The sequence below is a fragment of the Falco naumanni genome, chromosome 1 (assembly GCF_017639655.2).
Source record: "Falco naumanni isolate bFalNau1 chromosome 1, bFalNau1.pat, whole genome shotgun sequence".
NCBI classification, from domain to species: domain Eukaryota; kingdom Metazoa; phylum Chordata; class Aves; order Falconiformes; family Falconidae; genus Falco; species Falco naumanni.
The window spans coordinates 126,624,127-126,632,377 of NC_054054.1; the positions used below are offsets into that span (position 1 = coordinate 126,624,127).

The 8,251-nt window shown below is 63.6% G+C and overlaps 1 long non-coding RNA gene across 1 annotated transcript; it reads right to left on the reverse strand.

The window, feature by feature from the left end:
• Nucleotides 1-1,290: 1,290 nt before the first annotated feature.
• LOC121082583 lies at nucleotides 1,291-4,702 on the reverse strand. The gene is made up of 2 exons (XR_005826061.1): nucleotides 4,221-4,702; nucleotides 1,291-3,032 (listed from the first exon to the last, which is right to left on the reverse strand). It is a non-coding gene; the product is annotated as an uncharacterized LOC121082583 (long non-coding RNA).
• Between the last annotated feature and the right edge of the window lie 3,549 nt (nucleotides 4,703-8,251).

Below are 8,251 nucleotides of genomic sequence, written 5' to 3' on the forward strand. Positions count from 1 at the left end.
AGCATTCATGGTCACGTTGCTGGGGGGGAAGCCCACTGTTCAGGCTGCATTTTTCCCAGCCCATCCCTTGGAGCACAGTGAGAGCTGTACAGCTCGGCCGTGCATGTGTTTGCCGCTATAAACCATTTTAACTAAAACTGCATCCAACGGGACTGGTCCAGCAGCAGAGGCCTGCCACCAAAGCTTTTCTGCTGGCTTTTTGGTGGAGCTGGTGTCCCTCTACCTCGGAAAGCAGCTGCAGTAGGGTGAGACCAATGTGCGGTAGCCCACCCCCCCACCCCCCCCAAACCAGGGCAGCTGGGCTAGGGGGCCAGCGAGGGGGCTTCCTCCAGTTCTGCCCCATCTCCGAGCCCACTCACCTCCCCCATCCCACAGAGCTGCCTCTGGTTTGAAGTTTGAAGAAAATGCCTGGCGCTAGGAAATCCTCCCTCTCCTCTACAGATAAGATCATTTGGATTCAGCCCAGATTCATGCGAGATCTGTGTCGGGAGGAGACGACCGCAAGGACACTGCTCTGTTTACGTTTGCACCAGAAGAGGAAAAAGGCTCCATAGTGCCAGGCACAGCCCAAACCATCTCCACACACTACCAGAACCTCAGTGAGCGGCTGCAGGGGTCCCCTGTGCCCAGGAAAGCTCCTGCCTGCACCCTGAGCTGGGGAGAATCCCAATAAAGGCAAAATGAAGCAGTTCACGTGTTCACGAGGTGGCTGCCACCAGCCATGTCTGACGGAAACGCAGCTCTGCAGCATAGCCCAGCCTTGGGCAGCATCAGTGTGGCAAGGAAGACCAACTGTGTGAGCAAGATGCTGGATGGAGGAGATGAGGGCTCAGGTCCTGGGCCCCCCTCACTGTGCTCCCAGGGAGGGACCCCCTGATCGCTGCAGGGAGTGACAGGGAACGGATGATGTGGGAGAGGGGCCGTGGTGGCTGCAGCCAGGTGCTGTGCTGGGAGGGACTGGAAGGGAGGAGGGTCCCTGGTGGTGTAGCTGCTTGTCGGAGTCATCCCTGGGCCTGTGCTGGCGTGTGGAGTCTCATGGACACTGGAAGGGTATTACTGTGTGGCAGACCTTTGGGTGCAAATGCGAGAGAAATGAGGGTCTCTGTAACAACGACAGTTCGGGGCCGGCACTGGCAAGGGCTGAGGGCGGCCAGGGTCTCCTGCCCTCGAGCTGGGACCTGCCAGTGCCTCCCATCGCAGGGCAAGATCCCAGGCTCACCCGGGAGCAATTTGCTGGCACCTACTGAAGTCGTTTCTCAGAGGGAGCCGTCAGTTCAGCTGACACCTTGATGTAGTTTAAAGCAAACTGCAAACATGAAGATTTATTTTTATCGAACGAGCAGGCATATAAAACACACTGTGTGATGCAGCGCAGTCTAGTAGGAAGCACCCTGAATCCCAGGAGTCATGACTTCGGCGTGGCCATCCCTGGCTGACCCTGCTGAGAGCGGGCCCATGGGGTTTAAGGGTGGAGAGAGAAGGAAACTGAATCATCAGCTGCCAGATCCTCCAGCATCTCCATCAAATACCAGGACCCTTATGCAAGGGATGGCACTGGCACCAGTTGGGATGACAGATCCTGACCCAGCAAAGCTGCCAAGGCAGAGCTCCACTAGTGTGACAGGCTCTCTGTCCCAGGGAGGTACTGGGAAGCGGGGTATGGCTGCATTCCCATTTTCCAAACAGTTTCTACATTACCATGGCCCAAGTGTGGACACAGTTTCTGGGATATAGGCGTGCTTCAGTCAGAAGTGCTTAGTTGGAAGTGAGAAAGGGAATAACCTAAACCTTTAGGAGATACTGCTGCTGTGCTGTAGCAGGCAGGGCAAAGAAGTCCTACAAAGTAAGTTAAAACGGGTTAGATATTATCACAAGATGCATTAGCAGGCAGCCTGAACGGAGAGTCTGAGCTGATGGAAGCTTTAGCAAATGCATATGTAATGTTGGATATAAAGACTGGGCTGAGCAAAAAATTCTTGTTGTGCCAATGTAAAGCCACATCTCCTGGTCTCCTGGGAAGCCACTGGACACTCAAGTCTTCTGCAGTGGGGATGAGCCTGGGATGCACAGCACGAGGAGTGGTGGTGTTGGGTAACAGCTGTGAAATGAGCTTCCAGAAGGAACAACCTGACCCCGCCTGGGGCTGTGTCCAGAGAAGAGCCCTGGGTCTCTGGGGTTGCCCCTTTCCCCCTCGCTGATGCCCCCGTGGGAACTGTGCTGCGCTCATTCGTGAAGCACAAGAATAGGAAAACCAGGATGACTCAAACTTCAAAAGTTACCTCTGGGCTGAAGCTAAAGATGGAAAACTGCAGCCCACGAGCTGTTCCAAGAGCAGCAGAGGGCAGGGTGGAAATTCAGACTCCGGGTTTCCCCGCGGCCCGGTGCTGAGGGTGGCCGTGTGCGCGCGGGGCAGCCCCGGCTCCTGGAGGGCCCAGCCAGGGTGATGCTCCGTGGGGCCATGTCATGCCGCGTGGGCAGTGCCACCCAGCCCCGAGGCAGGATCTGCCCCCAGCCACCTCGGAGGGCAAGAAGCTGGCCCCGGGGGGGAGGGAGGAGCGGTGCTGCCCTCCGCGGGGAGGGGGGCCGAGCCTGCGGGCTAAAATGGCCACGCTCGGCTGCAGGCGTGGGCTCTGCCATGCGGCAAGGGTTAACCCCAGCAGGCATGCTGGGAAAGGGGCAGGCAGAACTGCACCGGGAGAACCGGGGCGGCGGGCGGCGGGCAGCGCTCACCGGCCCGCCCCGGCGCTGGGGGGAGCGGCGAGGAAAGCTGGAAAATGCCCTTTGTGTAAGCCTGGACAGCGTGATCTCAGAAGATGGGGCGGGGGGGATTGCGTTTGGGTTTTGGTTGGGTTGTTTTGTTTGTTTGTTTTTTTTGTCCTTCTTGGCACTGAATTTGTGGGTCTCGGCGCTGGCGTCTCCATCTCCTGCTTCCCGAGGGGAGGACACCCGTTCCCACGACTGGTGCCGCAGAGGGGGATGCACTCCACAAGTCACTGCTGGTGGAGCTGCTCAAAGCTCACAGTCACAAGGACCTGAGAAAGGAAATAATTTCTATTTTAGCTTTAAAAAAAAAAAAAAAAAAAAAAGGAGCGTCAGGTTCTTTTAAATACCAGACACAAGCTTGGGAGAGGGAAGGTTTGTTCGGTATCGGGGAGGGACCGGAGCATCTCAAAGCACAAAATAAATGGTAATTTTCACATAGGCTAGTAAACGTTATTTTCACATATGTTAGTAATTCCACATGGCTTGAAAAATGAAGGATGCAACGTTGTCCCTGAATGTACCCATCCATTTTGCAGTGCGGTGCAAGCCAGGCTGTCATTTTAACATCAGGAATGTATTTTACAGCCGCTGCCCACTGCGCGCATTGGGTCCGGCCGTGACACTATCCTTCCTCCGCCTGTGTCCTTCTGGCACATGAAGTCACCGGCAACAGATAAAACAGGGACATTCATCGTGGGTTCTGCAGAGAAGACCATGTGGCGCTTAGACACCAGAGGTGCCTCAGCTCTCCCCGGCTGGCTGGTGGAATGAGATGTCTTATCTTGAGTTTAACGGCTCAACCTGACCCTGAGCCATTTTTAACCAGGGGTGGGAAGAGCCCTCCCTGGTCGTCCCTCTTCGCTTTGAAAAATTCTTCAGTCACTGCACGGTGTCTGCTTTCCTGATGGTTTTAATTCCTGTACCCCTGCAACCTGAAGCAGACCCACTTTCTCAGTGTTTGATGCTCTGCTTCTTGAAGATGCTTTAACTCTCGGGACTCAGAAATAACTCCTAGCAAACGCAGCGCAGAGAGACCCAACAAGAAGACATCTAATCTAATGTATCACATTTCCATATTTTGTGCTGCAAGCAGCAATTTGTGGTTCAGCAGCAACGGCTGAGTAGAGAAGAGCATTATCACAGAAATTCCTTCCATCTCTCGCCTGAGTATGTGACAAATAACTCTTGGCCGTGGCATTGTCTTTTCTGGTTTCGGACTAAGAGGCTTAACTCTTTTTTTCTTTCCCCGGAAAGGCAATTTTACCTTTGCCTTGTGCACCCTCCATTCCCCGTAACTGAGAATTTGCTGCCCGCAGCAGCATCCCCTGTGCTCAGGCAGCGAAGCGGCGCTCCGAGGCGGGAGGTGGCACGGGGAGGCCCTAAACACCCGTGCCCCCCGGGCGGGGGCGGCGGGGGGGTGTGCTGGGGAGAGCCCGGCACGGCTCGGTGCGAGCTACCTTTCCAAGAGACGGGGAATCTGTGTGGGAGGCTCTGGGAGCGTGTCCTGCGAGACGCTGAACTGCAAAAGAGAATGCGATAACCGGAGGGTGGTGGCAGAGAACCAGCCCGGCAGCCGTTTGGTGCGGGGCTGCGGGACGCAGCCGTCCCGGGGGGGGGGGGGGCAGGGGACCTTTCCCCGCCGGTGCGGGGTGGGCTCCCAAAGCGCTACCCGCTACCCTTCACCTAGAGAGGGACCACGAGCAGGAGGGGCCGGGGGCTGAACCCCCTGGGGGGGGCTGGGAGGCGCCGGCCGGGAGCCGCTGCCCCGCCGGCACCGCCGGGGTTTGCGGGCAGGGATCGCTCTGTACCCGCATCCATCCCTCTTCGGTGAGCAGCCTGCCCGGAGAAGTTCAAATCCAAACCTCCGGGGCAAGAGCCATCGCCCACAGCCGCCCTCTCGGCCCCCGCCGTGCCACCGGGCACCGGCCGCAGCCGCGCCCGTCGCGGGGCCGTGTGACACTGGGGGGCCGGGGCCAGCGCAGCCGGCGCCGCGGGCTCCCCGGATCCGCAGGGGATGCTGGCGGCCGCGCAGGCTGGCGGTACTGCCTCGGTGTGTGGCACTGGTGAGCCCACTTTCCGTGTTAACAGGCTCCGGTAGCTTAAAAGAGATACTGAAATATTGGAGAGGAGTGGGAAAAGAGGCAGAGGGATGCCGTGAGGGCGTGGAGAGCCCCAGAAGCCGGAGGCAGTGGGGCTGCTGGGCGTCTCGAAGGCAAGGTTAAGGACGTTTTGATGAGCCCGAAAACCACTACACAGGGAAGACACAGAGAGACTCAGACGAGCTTTCATCTAGTAAATGAAGACACAACAGGATCCATCGGCTGAAGTCCGCACCAGCAGTAGCTGGAGCTGGAATGCAAAAAAAAAAAAAAAAAAAAAAAAAAAATCCAGGTGGGAAGGGCAAAAATCGCGGCTGCTTGGCATCGCTTGGAGAGATGCGCTGCCATTGAGCCCCAGGCTGCTACGGCAGGATTCAGAATTGCAAGGGGTGTAACCCACAGCCTGCGGGACAAGGACGGGCAGTGGGGGATTTATACTGGTCCCCCCGTTTTAACATGCCCGACGGCCCCGGTTATTTTATGCACCCCTGTGATCCTCCTTGTCCTGCTGGGTTTGTACCCTTATCGGCTGTGACTTTTGTAAGATTAATTCCTTCTCCCCGGGGCACTGGAGTGTTTCGCTGACAGCCGTGGCCACACAGCCCCCCGCAGCCCCTCCCCGGGTGCCGGCCGCGGCGCATCCCGAGCGGAGCGGGGGTCGGGGCATCCCGAGCGGCTGCGGCTCGGGGCAGGCGGCTGCGGCGCGGGGCTCCCCCCTACCGGGTGCCTCCACACGCATGTGCGGTGCTGCGTGGCCCCGTGGTGCGTCCAAGTGTCAAATGCCAGCCGCGGGGAAGTGGAGGGGAGGTGGGACCCTGCCATGCCTGGGGTCCCGCATAGGACTCGCAGCGCTCTTTGCAGCGGGACTACAGGCAGGGCAGAGTGGGGACGGGGCGAAGCTCCCGCTCAGACGACGGCGAGGGTGGGGGGCCCCGGGGAGGCGGCCCGGAGGTAGGGTGGGGAGAGGGACAGTTTTCCCCAGGAGAAGCTGGAGCGGAGCAGGGCAGCGACCGGGGACCCGCCCCGAGTCGCTGCGGCACTGGGGAGCTTCGCAGGCGTCCCGGCATCGGGGGGAGCCGCAGCGAGAAGCCGGGGAGCTGGGAGGGCCGGGGCGACTGCTGGCGTGGCCCGCGGGCGTCCAGCGCCGCGGGTGGGATGAGGGCCCCCCTCCCCCTCGGCAAACACTGCGTGAGCGGGAGGTCCCGGGGACACCCGCCGGGGAGGAAACGTCCCGCGGTCCCGGCAGGAGCGGGAGGAAAACGAAACGGGGACGAGAAAGGGGGGGAGAGCCGAAGCCCGGGCCGGTTGCGGCACGGGGCGGCCCGGCGCGGCAGGGGGGACGCCTGGCCCGGCCCGGTTCAGCCCGACGCGGCGCGGGGCTCACACCTGCATTGCAGCAGTGGTGGGGCGGCGGAGCGCTGCCGGGCCGGCGGGCTGGGCTCTCGGCGCGGCGCTGCATTGCAGCACTGCAGGAGCCCCCTCCTTCCCCGCTCCCTTCTCCGCCCTCCGCTGCCGCTCGGCTCCGGAGGCCCAACCCGGAGCACGGACCGGCCCCGCCGCGCTCCGCTCCCGCTCGTACGAGGCATCTGCAGTCGTCGCTGCGCTGGGGTCTCCCCCGTCGTGCCACAACCGAGCTCTTCCACCTGCCCCCGGCCCGGGAATGCTGCCGTGGGGCGAGAGACATGCACCCACCCTCTGTGTCCCCTGGCTGGTGTCTGTCATCGGCGTTCATCAACCTCCGCGCGGGTGGAGTGACCGGCCCGCCCCGTCGGAGCATCCGCCGTCCTGCCCACCCGACCCCGCGTCGCCAGCACAGCTCCGCGGCTCGTCCCGGCCGACTCCCTCCCCCCGCGTCGCCCTCCCCGCCGGGTTGGCCGGGGTGGGCGCCCCGCCGGGCCGTCCGGTCTCGCGTGGGGCACGCACTGGCCCGCGTCGTCCCCACGGGCTTCCCGCGAGGGCTGTTGGGCTGGTCCCGCGGGGAGCCCCCACCGGGACCGAGCAGAACTAAAGGGCGTTGAACCGGGCGGCTCGGACTCGGCGCGGCCCCTGCGCGACGGCACGGTGTCCCCCCCGGCCGTCGGGGCACTTGCGATGCCCGTGGGGCGGGTGAAGGGAGGCGACCAGCTCCGCGTCCCCGGCCCATTGGGAAGGGAGGCTGGTGACCACGCTCCGGGCTCCCTCGCCTGAGGACCGCGGCCCGGAGACTGATGCCAGCCCTGCGTGACTGGGTCCCGCGTGGACACAGCCAGCCACGACCCGTGGCTGCCGCGTGCGCGGGGCGCCAAGGGGAGCCGGGCGATCCCGGTGGGAAGGAGCCGCCGGCGGCCGGGCGTCCCGGGACCTGCTCCGCTGCCAGGTGCGGCGCTGCAGGGCCGGAGGGGAACGGGGGCCCCGGGCTGGGGGGGGCCGCCCGCCCCGACACAACGGGGGCCCGTTCCCAAGGCTCTCGCTCTGTCTCTGCTTTGGGAAAACGCCAGCACGGTAACAAAATGGCGGGGAAAGGGTGGGATTGTCACTGCAAGCCCTGCAGCGCAGCCCGCCCGGCCCCGGAACCGTCCAGCCGGGCTCAGGGCGTCCGTGTTGGCGGCAGGCAGTGGGGCGGGGCCCCCCCCCGGGCTATGCCGCCGCCCGGCCCCGCCGCCCGGCAGAGCTCCGGTGGAGACGCAGCTGCAGAAAATGGCTGCTCGGCGGAGCCCGCTGAATCCTGCCATGGGGGGGGTGGGGGGGGGTGGGGGGGGGTGGGGGGTGGGGGGTGGCGGGGCGAGAAAGAACGACGGCGACGGCAAGGAAGCAGCGCAGCCCTCCCCGCCGGCCGCGGCCCCCCCCGGCGAGCCCCGGGGCAGGCGGCCCGGGGCGCGACCAGAGGCTCCGCGGTACGGCGGGGCCCGGCGGCTGGAGCGGAGCCTCCCCGGTGAGGCCTCACCTGCGCCACGGTGGGGGGGCGAGGGGCTGCCCGCCCCGATCGCGCCTGACTCCCCGCGGCGCCGGGACGGCACGTGCCGGCAGCCCCCGCCCGGTGCCCGCCGAGGAGGAGGGCAGGGGCGGCTCCGACCCCGGGGGCGGCGCAGCGGGGGGGGCGGTCCGGTCACCCTCCCGGAGCCCGCTTCGCCGGAGGTGCCCCGCCGCCGCTCCCGAAGCGCCCGGTTTAAAATAAAACTAAAATAAATACCCCGAAAGAAACGATAAAAATAAATAAAATAAAAGCCGGGCGGGAGCGCGGGCGGGTTGACGCGGCGTTGCGCGGACGCGGCTCGGCCACGGCACCGGCTCCGCAGCGAAGCCGCAACGAAAACTCGGACCCGCGGTCCCACGCCGTGTCACCGCCCCACGCCCGCCACGGCGGCGGCCTCCCGGCGCCCGCCCGCGGGGCCCGAGCGGACACGCGTGGG